The 22387-nt window shown below is 35.1% G+C and overlaps 1 pseudogene; it reads right to left on the reverse strand.

The window, feature by feature from the left end:
- Window positions 1-19364: 19364 nt before the first annotated feature.
- LOC138808720 (tripartite motif-containing protein 43 pseudogene) lies at window positions 19365-20645 on the reverse strand (annotated as a pseudogene).
- Window positions 20646-22387: the final 1742 nt, after the last annotated feature.

Raw genomic sequence — 22387 nt, forward strand, 5'->3', positions numbered from 1 at the left:
AAAGAAAAGAAAAGAAAGAAAAAGAAAAATTGCCTCATTTTAAGCGTAGACATACTTTTTTTTCTTTTATCAAGCACAAAGTTTAGACTTTACATGTTATTTTCATCTATCAGAGGTGAGATGATCCGGCAATTTAGCCCTTTAAGGGCCCTCAAATAATTTGGAATATGACTGTAAAAACACATATGTTTCTTGTGTGCTTCTTGTCCACTACTCTTGGCCATCTGGCTGTATTGGTCATTTTTAATTGCCATTGAATAACTTATTTAAAAAAAGCCAGATGGCTTTGGTAGAATTAAAGGTGCCATCTCATGTTAAATATATTATATTTGGTTCATAAACATTTTGTTAACTAGTATTTTTCTGGTATTTGGATTACAAACTATATAGTGCATTGCTCCTATGCTTAAGCTGATGATATACTGAAGAAAATAACCAAACAATGCTAATATATTTATATGTATATGTATATAAAATACACTTACACATAAAGAATGGAATTCGTCTGTTTGCAATCATTTCAATGCTATGGGAAATTTGTACTCAATGACAGAAAAATTATCAGTGCTTTCTCTTCTTTTAAATGATATGCTATCTTCAGTTTCAATAATGTGGAAAAACACTTGCTGTAATATTCGTAAAAATGAGTACTGTTCTAAAGATGTGAACTCGATAGTATAGCAAGTAAATTTTTTATAAAGATTAAAGAATTCTATAAAATTGGTATTGACCCACAAGTTAACCTGCTGACATTTAACTTAAAAATTAGCTTTATAAGCTGAAGAACAGAGGACAAGCCCTGAGTTCAAGCTCCAGAACCAACACACTCTATCACATACACAAAAGATAATCAAATCAAGCCAAAAATTGTCTTGTATATAACTTTATCTGATGTGGGGTGGGGAAGGGTTAAGCACAGAAATGGTGGGACAAAGGGTCAACCAATTTAGCAGAAATTGCTAGATACTACGTTGGAACTATACAATTTTGGGGGAGGGAAGTAGGGAGAGGAAAAACTGGGAAAGAATGAGGGAGGTAATGACACGTTTCAAAAGGAAATACACTCATTACTTGACTCATATAACTGACACCTCTCTGCATATCACTTTTACAAAAATATTTAAAATAAGTAAATAAAACAAAAAGAAAAAATTAGCTTTATAGTAATTTTTATCAGAGCTTTAATTAATAATGATAATTTTCTAGATCTGAAAACTATGAATATATTTCAGAAAAAAAATCAAGTAGCTTTCATACTTTCATGTAATGCGTTATATTTGCTAACTTGATAAAAAACAGCATACTATATCACCACTTTTTAGTAGAAAATCATATTGGCATTTAAATAAATACCAGTATTATCAATTGGCTAGTTCAATGATGACATTGACATATATTTAAGAAATTTCAGTTTATATATTTAGTAACAATAAACAAAAAAATCTGAACATATGTTCTCACAAGTTTAATTTTTGTCCTAATTTTAAAAATGTATAGTTAGGGTCAAACTTTAGTAGCAATGTATTTAGAGCAACTTCAAAATTTGCAAGATAACATCTTTCTTAATCTAGTCAGAATACTGACAAATCTCCCTTATCTCTTTGTATTATGACATTTTTGTTGACACTGTTGTATTGAAGAACTTATTATTAGCTAAAGCCTTTCCCAAAATAATCCTACTGAAAGATGGAACATCCTGATAAACTATATAATAACATTCCTAAGAAGCTATTAAAAATTGATACATCAGTCCAACAAAATCATTTTAATTATGTACTTTTGTGTACAATAAAACTTTTGAGTAAAAAATGCTGTTACATTTTGTGTAAAACAAAAGTAAAATATGAAAAATAATTTTCAGCTGTGGACATTGGCAAAATATGCATTGTAATATGTTTGGCTAAACTATTATTTCTGACTAATATTTTGTTGTTTGTGCCCATAATTGAAATCAAGAATAACCTGCAGAATTTGTTAGTAACTAAATGTTAATAATTCATAATATTACTCATTTTTGGTGATGTATTTCAGAGAAAATTTAAAGAACAACTTAGCCATATTATGACGCTGTTAATAATCTGAAACAGACTTGAAGGGAGTCTGAGAGCTTGTCAATGGTCAATTTTGTTTCTTTTTTGTTATTTTTTATTAGTTATCTTTAAGGAGTTGTACCAAGTTTGTTGCAATTTAACAAAGAAATTTAAGAATACAACGCATCTTGATCTACGTCACCCTTTTCAACATTCTGATCCATCCCTTTTCTTCCTGTCCCTTCCTATACTCTTCTTAATTTTGTAGGATACACAATGGATTCTTGACTGCATTCTTCCCATCTTTCCTTTTCACTTATCCACTGCTTTGCCCTGACACTTCCCATTTGAATACCTGCCTCTGGGTGGTGAACTATAATTTCACCTTTCTGAGGAATTACACTATAGTTTTCCACACAGAAATATAGTTTTATTTATTTAAATTCTTTCCTGGTTGCACACAAACACATAAACTCATTACCCTGGACATAATTACAAGTGAATAGATTATTTGGTACCTGGCTTTAAAAATTTAGAAACATTATTAGATTTCATCGTTACTTAGTGACCAAAGGAAAACATTAAAAAATGAATGAATTCATTAGTAACTTCCTTATAGTTTTCCTACTCCTTCACTCATCTCACTTTTCTAAGCTTCTTACCTACCAATAATGGTGCACACCCATAATATTCAGGCAGCAGGAGGCTGAAGCAGCAGGATCAGCAATGCTTCCACAGACTCTAGGGCTGTGAACTGGGTTTCTTCTTTCTACACTTTTTCCTTCTGTGTATATTCTGATGCCCAGTAAAATGTGAGCTCTGGGTGACACATAGGGGTTCTCCCAGTATGAGTTCTCTGATGTTCAATGAGATGAGAGCTCTTGTGGAATGCTTTTAGACAGTTCTGATATGGGTAGGCTTTGGCTTCAGTGTGAGTACTCAGGTGCTGCAAGAGGGCTGAGCAGACATTGAAAGTCTTCTCACACTCCCACACTCAAATGTTCTGTCCACCATGAAATCTGGTGTTATTTAAGGGAGGAGATCTGTACAAACACCTTCCTACAGTTCTGATATACATTGGCGCTTTCTCCAGTGTGGATCTAACTTTGAGATGATTTCAAAAGATGAGTTAATATTTTGCTTGCACAATGTCCACAAGTTCACGAAGTCCATTCTGGTAGGACCAGGTTATGAATCTTTAGTGTGGGTCATTTTATGGACTGAAAACTACCTTGGGTTCCGGAACATTTGACTCTCTTCGTTGCATCGTCAAAGTAGGCTCACATAGTGAACCCTTCTAAAGAAGAATCTGCTGCTCTCAATGGTGAAATGCTTTTCTTAAAACCACTGTTTCCCTTGCTTCCTTCAGAGCCCTTTTGGAGTCTGCTGCTCTCAATGGTGAAATGCTTTTCTTAAAACCACTGTTTCCCTTGCTTCCTTCAGAGCCCTTTTGGTGAATGTTCACAGGGGACCTGCTTGCCACAGAACCACTGCTCTCCTTGACTCTGCCCACTTCACAGTCCTTCTGGTAGAAGTTTTACATGTGAACCACGAATTATGTTTTAACTCTCAAGCTACGTTTGCTCACGAACGTTCTAGAAGGAATGTCTGGGCTCCAGCCTCCATCTTCAGCACAGAGGGCATGAACCTGAGCATTCCCGGGACTAAGCCACTTCTTGGATCAGGGTAAGAACTTCCACCACGTTATTTTTCATCAATGGATTCATGGCAGGAAGAAAATCCAGTTGAAGTACTCCTATAGCCCCAGTTCATTCTAGAAAGGAGTCTTGAAGAATTTCTCTCTCCACTGGTCAGCAGTCTTTTGCTTTCTGTAATGGAGATATCAGATCTGCTTTGGAAAGATAGAGTTCCACTGAGACCAGCTTTCTGTAGTTTCCCAGTGTCACTTTCCTGTACAAGGAATTCTCTGGAGGCTCAGCAGGCCCTGCTCCTCCAGAGTGAAAGTCAGTGCTGTTTCTTCAAAGTTCACTGGTTCATGTGACCAGGATACATTAGTCTATAAGACCATATTTATGTTCTCTTCTACATCACTTTCATGAGTGAGCAGAGTTCAGGCTCAGGCTGTTGGCACCAGTGGACCCATGATTGGGAATTACACTCTTGGAGTTCTCCCCTGAATCAACTCTATTTCAGTTAATACTTTTGTATGTAATTCTATACCACCCAACAAATTTACTTACAAATTTATACATAAAATCTAGCTTTCAAATGTATGTGAAAGCATGCAACATTTGTCACTATGGCCTAGCTTCACATAATGTAATATTTTCCCCAGGTCTTTCCATTTCTTGACAAATGGTACTTAATAGCAGTATAAATAGTTATAAATTCAAATCCCATGTTATTCATTTTGCCATTTAAATGTCTTCCATTACCTTATTTCCTTTGAATTCTACACACAACTACAAGCATTTGTTTTACTGTTAACTTGATCCTGTATTTATTTTTCCTTTCTTTTTTCCTTCTTTCCTTGTTTCCTTGTTTCTTTCTTTCTTTCTTTCTTTCTTTCTTTCTTTCTTTCTTTCTTTCTTTCTTTCTTTCTTTCTTTCTTTCTTTCTTTCTTTCTTTCTTTCTTTCTTCTTTTATTGTGAAAATACTGTACGGAGGGGTTACACTTACATGTGCAAGGGAATGAGTACATTTCTTATCAAGCATTGTTGCCTCCTCCTTTGTTGCCCCTTCCCAACCCTTCCCATCCCCACCATTCCTTTCTTTTTATAAATTGATTTTCCACTTATTTTGGTGGTTCACTTCAAATAGCAGCCTCTGTGTAGTTGCAATTGACTTTCAATCAATTACATTATTTTTCATTTGATTCAAATTTTTCAGAAATAAAAACACATCTCTACTCACAGGATATGTGCTAAATTTCATTCAATCACATATGTCCTTGTCATAGGTAAGCTTGAACCAAAAAGTTGGCAATAATGCACAATAAATACTGGATGTATATTGTGATTAAATCAAACCAGTACTTGTATTTTACAGAAGAGCTCAATTCTAAAGCACTCAATTGGTTGGAAACTTAACTAAAAATAATGATAGTACTTAAGAATATTAGCCTATTTCTATTCTGCTTTGAAAGAGAAATGTGTTTGTATTACTATTCATTCACCATGCGTCTAAATCTGAAATTTTATATGAAATGATATATTTCAAAATATATTAAAATTTTATTTTTAAAGTAGAGAAACTATATATTATCAGGTCTAAAAGCATAAAGTGGATTAATATTAAAAAATAAATGGCCAATGAAGAAAGAATTTGTGACTTAAACTCGGTTTAGATTCATTTGCCTCTTGTGGGTAATAGTGTCGTACACATTGAAAATTCAGATTTTTAGAAAAGGCCTGTTTTGCCTTCAGACTTGCCTTATTGAACCACCATTTACATCTCTGATGATAGTTGTTTAGAACAAGTATGAAGTCAGATCAAATGGTGGAACCAATAATTAATTAATCAATGTTGATTTAAAAATATTAGTTGGCTTTGATTTTCCTTATATTTTGTCTTTTGGTCTGCACTATCTTTGTTAATATATCTTTTCTCCTGGCCAGTTTGAAAGGGTAATTTTTTCATCATACTAGTACAGATTAATACAGAATTACTCTTTTCATTCAGCTTTTTTTGGTATGGTGTTATTTTGGTCATTAGTTTGGGATAATTAACAATTTAAACCTTTGGATAATTATTTGTGTGGAAAAACATAATCATACTTTTCACCATTCGTAATAATTCAGCTTTATTTTTGTCTCTTTTATATTTATTTCTTTAGTTTGCCTGTTCAGTTCATTATTCCAAAGTTTGTTGTATCATTCTCTTATATTTAATGTCTCATTTTTTTCTTGGTAGCTTGAATATCTCACAAGTATCCATGCTCTAATTTTTCTCCATTTCCTCATGTGCCTGTACTTTTTGATCGAGTTTTAGACAAAGTTTATTTTATAGTCAACAAACCCATACCCACACATACACAAACTAAACTTCTTAAGTATTACTACACCTTAACCAAGGTTGTCTTACTTCCATACTAACAATTAACATTCTCAAAATTTACTAATAAACAAAACTAAAGGATTTGGTTTAGTCCCTAAGTAGTTCACTCTTCAGAGAGATGTTGCTTCAATATTTAACCTCTCATTTTCTCACCTTCTAGAAACTCACGTCACCTTGACTTTTCATATTTTGTGTCTTCTCTAACCCTCATTTCTTTACTCCCCTGGATTTTCATTTGATGGTCTTTCACTGCACCACAAGCCTTTCCTAGTCAGCACTTGTTCTCCTTTCCATAATACTCTTATTCACATTTCTGGACACAACCACTGTACAAACTCTCCTACCCCAATTTTCAGACTTGAATTCCAACAGTGTAACATCTATGTATCTATGCATGTACGTATCTATCTATCATCTGTATATTATTTCAGAATACTTACAGTTACACAAAAGATACTCTATAGAAACTCTTCTTTCTTACACTCAAATTTTCAAATAATTAATTAACTTCATTTTTATAATGAATCCTCAGTGAAGTATTTATGAATTCTTTTCCTTAAATTTCCTAATTAGCCTTGTCCAAAATGAGCCTACCAAAATCTTGCCTGGTATTCAACAACTACATTTTATATTTTAGAATCTGGGACTAGATGTTCAGACGTAAGCTAACATACATGTTGAAATAATTTCTAGCTAAAGAAAGTCTACAGGATAATTTTCTTTTTTTCTAATCTTCCTTTGGACTACTACTGGTTGCTACTATTTTATGGGGTTTTTTGAATAAATATTACATTATTTCAATTAAGTAATTGTGAATAGTATTTCTTTTCATTGCACAGAAATGAGACAAGCAAATAAAATGTCTTAAATAAAAAAGATATTTTGTTGAGAATTTATCTCTGCTCTCAAAACCAATATATGTATTATTATAAACATTGTTACATAATTTTGCAGCTACTGACTCTAGACTAATATACTTAAATTACAAGCTTATCCTTTAGTAATATTGAAGCAATGTATAATATGTACATTTGCTGGTGTGACAGAAGCTAGAACACTTTTAAACAAATTTAGGGTGAAACAAGTTGAAGGTGACCAGAGTAGGAGTAATGTAGTAATATACAAGATGCTCAGACTAAGTAAAATTTCTGCTTGTATTGATGGGGACAGCTAGATTATCTTTTCCAATACTATTTCAGCATTCTGTGCTCAAATATTAAGCAATAACTTCTAGCTGTTGGTTGAAATATAAATTAGTTTCTCCTAAGAGAAATAATCTTTTAGTCTCTTTCTTTTAAATTTGGACTAGACATGCCAAAGACATATGAGCCCACACAATAACTTTAGAGTGAAAGATAGCTTCAGTACTTCAAAGTCATAGCCACATCCCTGCAGAGAATATTGAAGGAAAGCTTCTCATACAATTCAACTCACAACCATGGTGCACAAATACTAAACTGTGAGCTTGAGAATGTGGGAAGACTAGGATTTATTATCAATGTCCCTCAGGTAGGTAGCAGACCTTCCAATACAGAATAAATCTAGGAATAAGTGGAACCAAAGAAGAGAGGCAATGAATTTCCTTCCTTGTTTTTATTTTTAATGTGTTAATCATCTCCTTATTTCTCAAGGATAATATTTCTAACAGCAATAGACTCTATGTTCTAAAATGTGTTAGCAACTTTGGCGGGGGTTTGGGTGGGTAGTTGTGGAGGTGGGAGGGAAGGGATGGCAGGGGTAAAACAAATGAGGAGGCAACAATGCTCTGTAGGAAATATACTCACTACCTTGCTCATGTAATTGTAACCCCTCTGTACAGTATGTAAATAAAAAATATACAAAACTGAATAAAAAAGAAACAAGAATAAAATGTGTTAGCGTAATTTAATTAAGGTTTATAGACAGTGTATATTTTATAGACAGTGTATATCCTTTAATTTCCTTAAGTCTCAACTTTAAAAATCTCAGTTTGTATATTGTCATGTCCCTGAGCCGAGGAGATAGCTTATTGTTGATAGTACCTTGATAAAGTAAAATCAGTTAAAAATACTTCCAATTCTGATTTCAACAGGAATCTTTATAAGTGTAGTAACTAGTGTTCTGAAAGTAGGAAGAAATGGTGCACTATTGAAATGGATTTTGGGAGAAAAGACTAAATGGCTTTTCTCTCATGGTATACATATCATATTACATGATATATAACAATATAGTAAAAGTACTGCACATTTTAAATATACATGCAAAAATGTGAACAACGCTATAGAGATGACAATTTGGGCAAAAAACCAAAGGTAATTCACAAGATCTGAAGGAAATAGCATCCCCAGCATTCCTAGAATGGCATGATGAAGATATCTCAATGGGGGTATGGGTTGTGAACAGTTTTATTAGCCTTCTTTGGAGCGTTAATTAGCTGGAGATCTAAATCAAAATTGACAGCTAGCAGAATCTTTTTCTCTTGAGTTAAAGTCAAACTAATTAAATTCCAGAAGGAAAACATTTTCCTTCTAGCATCCTTGATCTGTCATCCTTGTATAGTGTAAAAAAAGAGTACTATGGCCTGACAATAATGTAATCAGCTGCTAGACTTTCACTACTTATGTGTTCAGATAAATATAAAATAGACCATTAATACTGTTAAAGATTATGCTTAAAATAATGCATGCACAAATCACAAATCTTTTTTAAAATATCAGTATGAAAGATGAGTCCTATTACTGTCAGTCAATATCTAAGAAATATAGCAAATATTTGATAAAATATTTTCAATTTTATGTATTTCATAAATTGACACAATTCATTAAGTGAAAACCATATATTCTCAACTACATACCTTGCTGTGTCTTTATTATTAAAAAAAAAAAAGAACTGTGTTATTTAACGTTTGGAGCCACAGAAGTTCAACTGTAAGGTTACAAGCCACTATTTTGCTGTGAGATTCAGTTGGTAATCATTTCCTTCCTACATTCACATTTTCTTTTGGTCAGATTGCCTATGTCTTTATGGGATTGTAGTTTATGTAGTATTCCACAGGAACAGGGTACTGTTTGTCATACGTGGCAAAATACTATATCAATAACAAAAATGTAGTCTTCTATAGTTTATCTTATTCTGTACATACATTTTCCTTGTTGTAAATGTTAATGATATTTATTTTTAGATTTTTTTATTATTTCATCAAGATATACCTATAATTATTTACTTTGTTTTTCTTGTTTGGTGGACTAGTGAATTCCTTTAATCACTGGATATTTACTTTTTAATCAAATTTCTAATAAGATATTGACTTCTCTTTTTTTATATTGTCCATACTATTGTTTATGTTACTCTATTACACAAGCATTGGTCATCTTATGATGTCTCATTACTCACTGATACATGAGTCATTTTATTTCATTTTCTCTTTACATAGTTCATGTTGGATGGTACTATGGCAATGTCAGTGAGGTCAACATTTGTTATTTCCTTAATTGACAATATGGCCAATAATTTTTTCAGTGAAATGATTACCTTTTCGTTGAATTTTATAACTACAAGTTTGATTCAGGTCTTTTTACTAAATTAACTTAACCAACGAAGTGAAGGACTACTATGATGAAAACTTTAAAAACCTGAAAAAGGAAATCAAAAGAGTACTTAGAACATGGAAAAACCTCCCTGCTCCTGGATTGGAAGGATCAACATCATGAAAATGGCAATACTTCCCAAGGCTATCTTCAAATTCAATGCCATACTTATCAATATTCCAACCTCATTCTTCAAGAAAATAGAAGAGGCAATCCAAAAATTCATAGGGTACAATGAAGGACCCCGAAAGCAAGAATGATCCTTAACAGAAAGAACAGTGCTGGAGGAATATCAATACCAAATTTTAAACTCTACTACAAAGCCATAGTAATAAAAACAGCTTGGTACTGGCACAAGAACAGACCTTAAGACCAATGGAATAGAACTGAAAACCCAGAAATGAACCCACATCCCTATAGCCATCTAATTTTCCACAAGGGAGCAAGAAAAGAAAATAGAATGGAAGAAAGCAGCCTCTTCAGTAAATGATGCTGGCAAAATTGGTTAACCCCCTTTAGAAAACTAAAGCTAGATCCTTATATACCACCCTGTACCAGACTCAACTCCAAATGGATCAAAGAACTCAGAGTCAAAGCAGGCACTCGGAAAACATTACAGGACAGAATAGGAAAAATCCTACCTCTCTTTGGCATAGGCCTATTATTTTTTTATTGTGAGAACACCATACAGAGGAGTTACAATTATAAGGGCAAGATAACGAGTACATTTCTTATCAAGCATTGTTCCCTCCTTTTTGTTTCCCCTTCCTATTCCTTCCCATATTCCACACATCTCCCCCATCTGATCCTCCCCCCTCCCCCGACCAAAGTTGTTAAGTTTGTTTTTCCAAATAATGACTTGTACATCTCATTGTTGCAATGTGTCCACCTGTATCCCTACTTAAATGATTTGTTTTTGCCCTTCCCCTCCACAAATTATACCAACATCAAATTCAGTGAAAGCATGGGTTATAACATAGAGACCCAGAAACACAACAAATCAAGGAAAGGTTGGACAAATGGGATTGCATGAAATTGCAGAGCTTCTGCATGACCAAGGACATAGCTAGCAAGATCAATAGAAAGCCCACGGATTGGGAGAAGATCTTCACTAGCCATACAACAGACATGGAACTCATACCTAAAATATACCTGGAACTCAAAATATTAAATCCCCCAACAACTAATCCTCAAAGAAACAACTGCCCAATAAATAAATGGGCTAAAGACTTAAAGATAAACTTCTCTGAAGAGGAAAGAAGGATGGCCAATAGACACATGAAGAAATGCTCAACCTCCCTAGCCATAAAAGAAATGCAAATCGAAGCAACACTGAGATACCACCTCACCCCAGTTAGAATAGCTATACTTAAGAACTCTCATAACAACAGATGCTGAAGGGGACGTGGCCAGAATGGAACCCTACTGCATTATTGATAGGAATGTAAACTTGTTCAGCTACTTTCAAAGTACTATGGAGGTTCCTCGAAAGACTCCACATAGAGCTCCCCTATGACCCAGCAATCCCACTTATGGGTATTTCCCCAAATGATCACAAACAAGACCACACTAAAGCTACCAGCACAACTATGTTTATTGCAGCATTATTTACCATAGCTAAAATATGGAACCAAACCAGATACCCCTCAGTAGATGAATGGATCAAGAAAATGTGGTACATATACACAATGTATTCTATGCTTCTATCAGAAAGAATGACATTGCCCCATTTGTTAGGAAATGGAAATACTTAGAAAAACTTATATTAAGTGATATAAGCCAGGTCCAAAGAAACCTAGGTCCCACGGTTTCCCTTATTTGAAATGTCTGAAACAAGCAGAAAAGATCAGATAGCTTAATGTTAGACAAAAGAAACCCCAAGATAAGGACTCAAGTGGTTTTTCTTTCTTCCTATTGTTTCTAACATATTTATAGGGTAATTTTTTTGTTGATTTGTTTGTCCTTCCCCCATGGTATAATCCCTATTTTCACTCTATTTGATGTTGGTATAATTTATGGAGAGGAAGGAAAAAAACAAACTCTTTTTTGTGGAGGGGGGAATGGTAATGAGCAGGGGGTAGAGAGTAGGGGGAAATGTAGTTGTGGAGATGTGAGGGAAAGGATGATAGAGGAAACACCAACAAAGGAGGAGGCAATAGTGCTTGATAAGAAATGTACTCATTACCTTGCTCATGTGATTGTAACCCCTTTGTACAGTATTTTCACGATAAAAATTTATTTTAAAACTTACATATGTAAACACACACACACAAACACACACTCGGTAATATATGTTTAACTTCTTACTGGTTTGATTGTGTGCACCTTATATTCTTGATCACACAATATTGCATTTGTGCAACAGAGTTGCCTTCTTTGTAGTGACTTTATTATAGGTTATTTTTAATTATATGACCACAAAACTCATTTGAATAAAATGTAGTGAATTATACCATATTTGTAACAAACTAAAAAAACATACAACATACAGAGAATAGTTATTTGAATATGTAGAAAGCTTTGCTGATAATCTAAATCCATGATTAGATAGTAATCTATAACATTAAAGGATAGAAACATGATTTGAATAATCTGATTCAACATGCAACAAATTACTTAAAATGTGAAGTATTTCATCTTAAGAAATGTGATTATATAAAGAAATTTTCAAAATAAATTTAAGATTTTTACTGCAATACTTTACCACTCTACCATTTAATATTTTTACTAATTGAAATTGAATGCCAGGTGCTGCTTGCACATGCCTGTAATTCTAGCTATCTCAGGAGGCTGAGATTTGAGAATAGAGTTTCAAAACCAGCCTTCGCAAGAAAGTCTATTGTGATACTCTTATCTCGAAGGAACCATCAAAAAAGCCGGAAATGGAGCTGTGTCTCAAGTAGTAGAGCTCAGAGACAGAGCCCAGGCCCAGACTTCCAGCCCTAAGACATGTCAATAAATAAACATACAATAAACAAACAATAAATAAGAAAAAGAAAGAAAATAAATTGAAATGGAGCCATTCCTACATAGTCCAGTATTGTGTAGGTTTATAAAATTCTAACCTCAAAATTTCAACTCATTAATTAAAATACCAACTAGCCGTAACAAATGATTGCTTACAGAATTTAGAGAAGTAATATCAATTGTCAGCCTTTCTCATAAAAATGCAAATTTATCCGTAAATATTTTGTCTAAATAAATTTTTACTTAAGTGTTACATGGGGGGAGCAGCCCCAGGGTTTGAACTCAGGACCTCATACTCTCTCTTGGCTTTTCCACTTGATACTGGTGGTCAAAGACTTAGGCCAAAACTCCACTTCCAGCTTTATACTGGTTAATTGGAGATAATCATCTTAAGGACTTTCCTACAAGGACTGGCTTCGAAATATCAGCTTCCTGATTAGCTAGATTTACAGTTGTGAGCCACAGGTAACTGGCTAAAAGTTGTAATTTATTGTGATTTTTTTAGTCTTATCATTAAGTCATTGGACAAAGGCATTGGCAGATAAAAAAGCAGCTTACAAACACAATATGCCTTGATCAGTGTTACCTCTTTCAACATTGTCACCAGTCTTTCTTCTACCATCCCCTTCTGTTTGGTAGGCTATACACTAGACTCTTGCCTGCATTTTCTTCCCCTTTTCCTCTTCATTTGTCTAGTCTTTCCCTTGACCCCACCACGCCACTTTTGATATCTGAATTTGTGTTTTTTTCACTATATTCCTCATGTTTTTTTTGTTGGTTGGATTTTTTTGTCACTCATGAGGCTTGTGAATGCATATATATATATATATATATATATATATATATATATATATATGTACATATACACACATATAGATGTTAATATAGAATATATAGTACATAAATATAAAAAAAAGATTTTGATAAAGATGAAAATAAAATTTTTTTTATTCCTTAAGTGTTCTTCATATCAATTTATCATCTCTTCCTATTTATACTAACTTAGTCCTAATTATCTCATACTTGTATGAATAGTAAAGCTCTTAATTGGTTCCTCTTGATCTGAGATCCTATTTACATGAATTTCTTTTAAAAAAGCTTTTGATATAGCTTTAATAGATAACACACTTTTTCTAATTAAAATAGCTTTGTGTTTGTTTTTTCAAAGTTCAAAAAGTGGACTTAAATTATATTCTCAAAATTATTCCTACTTTTTCTGATTAAAAAAATTGCAATGATTTTATTCCCAGAAGATTCCTCTGAGTAATGTATTATACATTTCTATGCTCAGAAAGTTTTGATGCACAACTGTGGCAGTCATTCTTCTCTAAAAATGCATGTCAATTTTCATCACTGTAACTAAGTCAATTCTAATCACTTAATTCAAATTGTTTATTAATCAATTTTTAAATTCAGCAATGTGTTAGACTCTCATCACTGAGAAATAACCTATGCAAAACCAGTTAAAGAAGGGAAGGCTATGTTGCTTTATGGTTCCGTTTTAGTTGATCTTGGCTGAGAGAAAATGGCCAAGACAAGGAAATAAGTAACACATTATGGTGATTTGTAAGCAGAGAGAGAACTCCTGAATAAGTGTGTTTCTCATTTTCCCTCCCTTGATTCTAAGTTCTTAGACTTGAGGATAGTACACAATCAGTATGTGTTTTTCCACTTTGCTAAACTTCTCTGGGAACTCAGTCCCCCATACACCTAGTTGTGTATGTTATTGCTCTCCTGCATATTTTTCAATCCAATCAAAGTGACAATATGACTTAACCATTTCATTTGAACACAGCAACCAAACACATCTCCTTATCCAAAAACGTTCCACTTTTGTCTCCAAAAGGTGTACATTCATCTTCTGACACTAGCATAAAAGGAGAGGTAACAGAATGCATTGCCTCTCTCCAAAATTCTTTGTAGCCTTGACTTCCAACATCATTCAAAATTCCAGGTTCAAAATGTCCACAGAGACTCAAAGAAAATTTTTAGCTGAGAGTTGCCATGAAAATAAAGCAAAATAGGGCTGGAAAGGTGGCTCAGTGGTAGAGTGTTTGCCTTGTATGCATGAGGCCCTGGGTTCAATTCCTCAGCACCACATAAGCAGAAAAAGCTGGAATGGACACTGTGGCTCAAGTGGTAAAGTGATAGCTTGAAGTGAAATGCTGAGGGACTGTGCCCAAGTTCAGGCCCCATGACCAAAACAAAAAAAGGAAATAATTTTTTTTAAAAAAAAGCAAAACCAATTATATGCCAAGTATATAGACACATGCCTTTAATTAAAGCTACTCATAGTGAAGACAGGAGGATCACAATTCTAGGGAAGCCTGAGTAAAAGCACTAGACCCTATGTGAAAAACAAACTAGGATTGTCCAGTTTTAAGTGGTAGAGTGCTTACTAGGACAGTATGAAGCTTTGGTCCAAGAAAGAAGAAGAGGGGCAGAGAAGAAGAAGAAGAGGAACCAGAGAGGTAGAGTAAGAGGAAGGAAGAAGAGGAAGAGGAGGAAAAAGAAGTAGAGAAAGAGGAACAAGGAGGAGAAAGAAGAGAAAAGAAGAAGAAGAGGAAGAGGATGACAGAGAGGATGAGGAGCACCATACTTTCAATATATAATAACATGGTGTAAACATTCCTATTCCAAAAGAAAAGAATTGGAGAGCAAGGAAAAAATGGACCAGTAACTAAATTAATGGACAAAGAATTTGACTTGAAATTTCTTAATCGAACAATGTGTAAACAGAGGAAAGGAGGTTAATAGCATTAGCACATGTAAAATCACTTATAAAATAGAAATGATATGTCATTTGATACTCACCAGAATCGGTAAAAGAAGATGTGCATTAGTAGGTTTGGCAAGGATGTAAAGAAATTGAAGCTCTCATACACTGTAAAATAGCACATTCATCTTGGAAATTAGTGTGTAAAAGTTCCTCACGAAGTTAGTTACAGAAACACCAAACAGCCTAGAAACTTTGTACAGCCTAGAAAGTTTGCCTATAGTTTTTATACACTTAAGTTCAAAACTTGTGCATCATCACAGCAATATTATCTATGACAGCCAAAGAATTGAAAAAAAATTTCAGGCTGACCAATAGGAAAACAGATCACAAAACATATTATACTCATGAAATAGCCCATTATCAAGTAAAAAAGAGAAATGGAGAATTGATATTAGTGGAAACACTGACAACAGGCTAGATAGAAAGAACTAGACACAAAATAACACATAAAATGATTTGATTTTCATGAAATTTTTGAATTATCAAAATGAGGCATAACATTAGTTTCTTTGGCGTTGGAAGTCTAAGGAGAATTCAGAATAGCTGCAGACAGGTATAAGATGTCCTTCTGAATGACGAATATTTGAGAATATTCCAAGGTGATAATGATCAAATATACTTTCAAAATACAAAGAATCCCTAAATTTTATAGAATTAATTTAACAAATATAACATTTTTCAATTACACATAAAATGATTTTTAAATGGAATAATAGATAATCTTTAACAAAAGTAAAAATAAATAAATGTTCTGGAATTTGGGAGTTGCACAGTCTCTCCTGCTAGGCATAAAATTAAAGTGTTCTACTATGAAAGTAGACATAGAATATAGCAAATTGGTGGAAAACAGGAGCAAGTAAAAAAAAATCAATGCATATTCCACAAAATTAAGAAAAAATCAGAGAATAAGCAGTTGGGAGAGATGAGTGGAAATGTTAAAAAGGGATTAAAGTGATCAAGATGTATTGTATTCAAAAACTACTTTATTGAATTGCAACTCCTTTCTCCAACTATTCAAATAAAATATTTTAAAAACTAGCAAATAAAATAAATTAATTAAACAAAAATAAATAATGAATAGATAAATAAAATACAATAAAAAATAAACTATAGATCCATAACAATATATGCCACAAATTTATAACCCAAACAAGAATAAAGTAGTTTTGTTCTTGCTTCTAGATATATAAGGTAGAAAATTTTGACTACATCTAATTTATTGAGTTCTTTTGTCAATGGCATTAATTATGCCGGTAGTAAAAATAATCATGAAGTTCTGAAATGAACAATACAGTATCCAGGATATTACTAATTACTAATGCAAAGATATTATTGCAGAAAGATGGAATAGTATATGTTTGTATGATTAGATAAAATATCAAAATGATGTCAGAATGTATCATAGATTTCACAGAAATAAACAATAGAAATTTAAATGTATAAGCCAGGGAAATACAGCATGATTACAGCAAGTAATTTATCTTTTTTCTCGGAAATGAGAGAAAAATAAAAACAACAGTGCACAGGACAACAGTCAAATGTGGTCAAAGTCACAAACACTACTTTTAATCCTATAATAGGAAGGTGAGGTCACCCTAAAAAATCACGTGTGGGAAGGTAAAGACTGCACTGAATTCTTTATACTCACATTTATACAGTGAAACATGACCACACAAACATTCTTCTAATAAACTCAGCACCACCTTATGTTTATTAACACCTGCCTATGGTTTTCTAAATTGAAAAACTGGACCAACATCATTGCATTGTTATTAACATTTAGAGTTAAGTAAATTGGTTAGCAGAGTTTAAGCAAATGGTATGAATTCAACAGTACAGTACCAGAACTGTATACAACATACCATTTTTTAGTTTATTTTTGTAATATGATCTTGTGTTAATGCTTAGGCTTTCCTGGACTGAGATCTTCCTATTGAGACTTTGTATATAGCTGAGATGGCAGACATATGCTAACTTGACTAGCTATTGGATGGGATGTGATCATTGTTAGGTCTGCAGGAAGCCTACCCCCTACACCCATCTCCTTCACCAGCCTGAACCCAGTAATCACCTGACTGTCCATCACCTAACTGTGAGTCAGAAAAGGATCCTTGAATCTGAGGTTACTTTCTCCATGTCTATTTTCTATTGTGACTTATCCATTTTATTTTTTTTCCCCGAAACAGACCAGGAGCTTAAACTAAGGATCTATGCACTGTCCTTGAGTTTTATGTTGGAGCAAAAGGCTAATAAACACCATATATGACTAAGCTTATATTAAAATGAAATGGTAAATTAATATATATGATAAACTGATAAGAGAACCTACTAATGCTCATGTGTGTATGTGTGTGTGTGTGTGTGTGTGTTTGTGTGTGTGTGTGTGTGTTTTATAAGAGCACATTATTAATACTCTATTTGCTATAAACTTTAGAAAATTATCTAGGATATTATTTTTAGGGTAGTAAGTTCTATAGTATCGATGACATAAGCTTTCACCTTCCAGGATTTATTACTATGAATCAATCTTGAACCTTATCTGTTCTTGTTTGTTGAACCATGAGCTTTAAAAGCAAATTCTCCTATATCTGAATTTCCAACAGGGAAGTAGAAGTCTAACCCTACATTCATATCATTGAATCTCAAGTTAGTAGCTTTTGCCCATCAATAAGATAATTACAGAAGGGATGAACACACAACAATTAAATATATAGGGTGAAAGGGAAACAAAAAAGTAAGCATTTTTAACTCCATATGATAATGCCACAGGGGATCAAAGAACTACAATTAATTATCCAAAAAAGAGCCATCACACCTGCAAAGCATCCTGTTATATTGTTACAAGTGGTGGCTCTCAGTATGCCTAATATATAAATTAAGGTTTGCCATAGTTATGGTTTGGGTTTATTTATTTATTTATTTTTTTTTGGGTCCGGTAATGGGGCCTGAACTGTGGGCCTGGACGCTGTCCCTTGGCTCTTCAGCTCAAGGCTAGTGCTCTATCACTTGAGCCACAGCGCCACTTCTGGCTGTTTCTTTTTTCTTATGTGTTGCTGAGGAATCAAACCCAGGGTCTCAGGCATGCAAGGCAAGCGCTCTACCACTGAGCCACCTTCGCAGCCCTGCTATAGTTATTATTATGAATCTCTCTGCTCATTTTTACCCCCCAAAAGGATGACTTATTTCTTCTATTTAAAGACAGGCCTTCATCTTTAGTGTTCAACCATTTAGTCTCTTCTCCATTATTACCAGCTCTTTGTCTGAGTATACATTTTTCCCCCTTGTTTAGGAATTGGTACCGAAAGTTAAAGAATCCAATCTAATAGAAAGTGTAAAGACCCCTATGCTCTAGGAGAGAGGTGTTTGTTTTTTTTCCTCCCAGGATGGATAACAGGACCTATTAATAGAAAGGCTGCTCTAGAACTTTGTGTCACTGAAACTAGTACTGTATTTTTGTACTAGCTTTTCCTGGGGCTTTAACTTAGGGCATGAGCCTTGTTCTCGTGGGAATTTTTTTCTTGTACCATGTGAACACAACTCCACTTTGGTGGTTATTTGGAGATAAGAGTCACTTGGATTTATCTGTTTTTCCTGGCTATGTATTGCCACTCAGAACTCAGCCTGCTGATTAGCAAGGTTTACTGGTAAAACAACAGTGCCCACTGCATTCAATGTTGTTTTTTGTTGTTATTCTGGACTCCAACTGCTTTCAGGGTGAAAAGCCATCACTGGGGACTCAGTTTTGCATGGGTTTATTTTTATAACAATTTTAAAATATTTATTTGCTCTCTTGTTGCATTGTTGCTACTTTATCTTATCTTCATTTAATACTGGCTTTTACATTTTATAGTTACCACCATATTTCATGAAAAAATTTAAATTAGTACAGTATTAGTGGTTTGCTTCATTTGAGAAAGGTTCTCTGCCATAGAGTTCCCAACACATAGAGAGTCTCTTCACTTAAGACACCGGGATACCACTGGAATAAAGGGGCCTGACAGGAAATCAGAGAGAATCATTGGGGTATCTCCAGATAAGGGAACACTTAGCCACATTCCAAAAACTCAGACTGCCATGCTCAAGATCAAGAAACAAACCAACCCGGCCCAGAGGCTTCTCTACATATTGAGACAGCAATGGGAAGGTGGTAAAAAGGGTGTAAAGTGTGTTCTCTTTCACAAACAAAAGGAGGAAAACGTCCTCAGATTCACTGAGGTTGCTCCCTATGACAGAATCAGTAACAACTCCCAAGGCCCAGGTCGAAGACTCATCCACACTAACTTCCCAGTAATGTTTCCCAGAGCTGAAGACTTGGCATCCAAAAGCAGTGAAGTGGAGGGAGTCTTCAGAATTCAAAACCGCATATTGATGGTCATGTCTAACACTGCTCCCAGGACCTTGATTCCCCATAGTTTCATTGAAGGCAATCTCCACCCGGTACTGATTGAGCTTCTCTTTCATTCCAGGCATGGGAGGGGCACTGAGCTGTGGCCTCAGAGGAAGTGGCATGAAGACCAACACTGACACACAGCTTTCTAGGGTCAACTCTACACCCTGAAGCAGTTCCACATCTGGCTTCTGGTATGTTTCGATCAGCTCCTGAAACATATTCCTGAGCTGATGCTTCTTCTGAAGCATTTAGGTTTCCCTTTCTCTGAGTTGCTGTAACATGGCTCTTCCTTCATTGATCAGTAGCTGGGAATGATATCTTTCCTCCTCCTGGACAAAAAGCTGCAGCATTCTAAAAACATCCTTAGTCATGTCTCGGTAGAGGTTCACATAATAAATCCATTGGTTGGTGAGTCTCTTCTTCTCCTGTAAATTGTGCTGGTTTTCTTGAGTCTTTTCCCATACAGCATGCATCTGCTTTGAAATCATCTTCCTCTGCACATCAGCAGCCCTTTCTATAGAATGGTGTTTGTGAGCCCTGTGCTCCTGAGACATGGAGCAGCTCCTACAGAGCAGGGCCCTGTCTACCTCACAGAACATCTGCTTGGTCTCCCTGTGTGTCCCACACATGTATTCCTCAGAGCTCAGGAACTGCCTGAGTCTGGCTCTTCTGGCAATGGCCACCAGGCTCCTCAGAACCACGTTGGTTTTCAGGTTTGTCTGCTGGCAGGGTCCCTTGCATCCTGGGCACCTGGCTGGAGTCTCTTCCCAGCAAAGGAAGAGACAAGGTCGACAAAAACTGTGCCCGCACTCTAGGGTGACTGGCTCTATGAAAGTATTCATACAGATGCCACAGCTCAGTTCCTTCTGGAAGGCCTGGACAATGTCAGGATCCATCATTCCTAGAATCTAATGAGGTGCTGGTGACTCACCCCTAAAAGCCTAGCTACCCAAGAGATTGGGATATGAGGATCAAGCTTTGAAGCAGGCCTGGGCACCAAAGTCCCCCTGACACAGACTCTTATCTCCTATTTACCACTCCAAAATCACAAGTGGGCTGTGATTCAAGTGGTAAAGCACTAAACTTGTCCACAAAGTGACCTAGGGATAATGCCCAGTCTTGAGCACAAAGAGGCCCAGCAACACTGCCCTACCACTGGGTTCAATCCCCACAACCGACAAAACACCACCACCAACAACAACACCAAACCAAGGAAAGAAGAATTAAAAGAGGAGTAGATTCTCCCACTCTGATCCTCACCTGGAGTATCCAAGCTCCAAACAGCCTCCTCCTGCTGAGGGATCTTCAGCAATGCCTGAGTCTCAGACTTCCACTCTATTTATACTGAAAGAGGGTGGGCCCAGGAAAGGAAGTGTCTCTGATTGGTTGTTTAGGGAAGCTGATTTACATATCAATAGAAGTTGGAATTTACATCCTGACAACCCCACCTTTTACTTCCTCTTTCAATGACTTGCAATTTGGTTAGGTGATTTGGGTTAGGTGAAACTTAGGTTTGTCCAGGGTTGGAAAAGTTTATTGTGTTTGTTTTGTTTTGTTTTGTTTTGTTTTTTACTTCTGTGTATGCTTTATATTTGGACTATGAGTTTATTACTTTTCCACCGGACTGTAGGACACATTCGTGGCATCATCCATTGTATCTTGTGGGTCTTCATTCATTTGTAATTTGTCAGGCCTGATGCTGGGTTGGTACTTTACCACTTAAGCCATGTCCTCTTCTGTTTGCTTTTGCTTTTGGAATAGAAAATTGAGTTTATGCTTAGGTTCCCTGGACTGAGATCTTCTGATTCACACTTTGCACAAAGCTGAGAGGACAAGAATTATCTCTTGCTTGAGTTGTGATCAGGGTTAAGTCTGCCCACAGAGCAGCCCCTCCCAGCTTTCCCATCACCTGCTTTAATCAGACCAGTAATCACCTGACTGTCGATGATCACCTGACTGTGAGTCAACAAACATCCTAGGCTCCTAGGTCATTTCCTCCCAAGTCCATTTTCCATACAAATTCATCCTTCCGATGTTGTTGTTCTTGTTGTTTGTCTGTCAGTGCTGGACTTGAACTCAGGGTAGAAGATCTGTCCCTGAGCTCTTCTTCCACTCTATTTCTCTTATCTTTATTTTAAATATCATTTATGCCTTTTTATTATAAGATGTGGTATTCTGATATATAATTTAATAACTCCATTTCGTTTTTGAGAATGATCTAAAAATTATCATAGACATAAACATATATATATATTATATACATTGGATTTCAAGAACACATTATTAATATTCAATTTGCAATAAGTTTTATCCTATCAGAATATTCTCTTTAGGGTTATAGGTTCTGTAGTATCCTTGGCATAACCTTTCCCATTTGTGGTTTTGTTACTATAATCAATCTTGTACCTTTCTTGGTGTTGATCCATTAGCTTTGAAAGCATAATCCCCTATCTGAATTGCCAGCAGCTAAATAGTAGCCTAACACTATGTTTGCATCATTGACTTTCAGGCATTGATTATCAAACAATCTTGTTAATTTTTCTTTTTAAAAAATTTTTGTCATTAGTGCTGCGGAACTCTGGGTCTGGTGCTTTCGCTCATCTCTTCAGCTCAAGGTGAGCCCTCTACCACTTGAGCC

Source organism: Dipodomys merriami, unplaced genomic scaffold (genome assembly GCF_024711535.1).
Source record: "Dipodomys merriami isolate MVZ:Mamm:240054 unplaced genomic scaffold, mDipMer1.0.p SCAF_470, whole genome shotgun sequence".
In the NCBI taxonomy this organism is placed as follows: Eukaryota; Metazoa; Chordata; class Mammalia; order Rodentia; family Heteromyidae; genus Dipodomys; species Dipodomys merriami.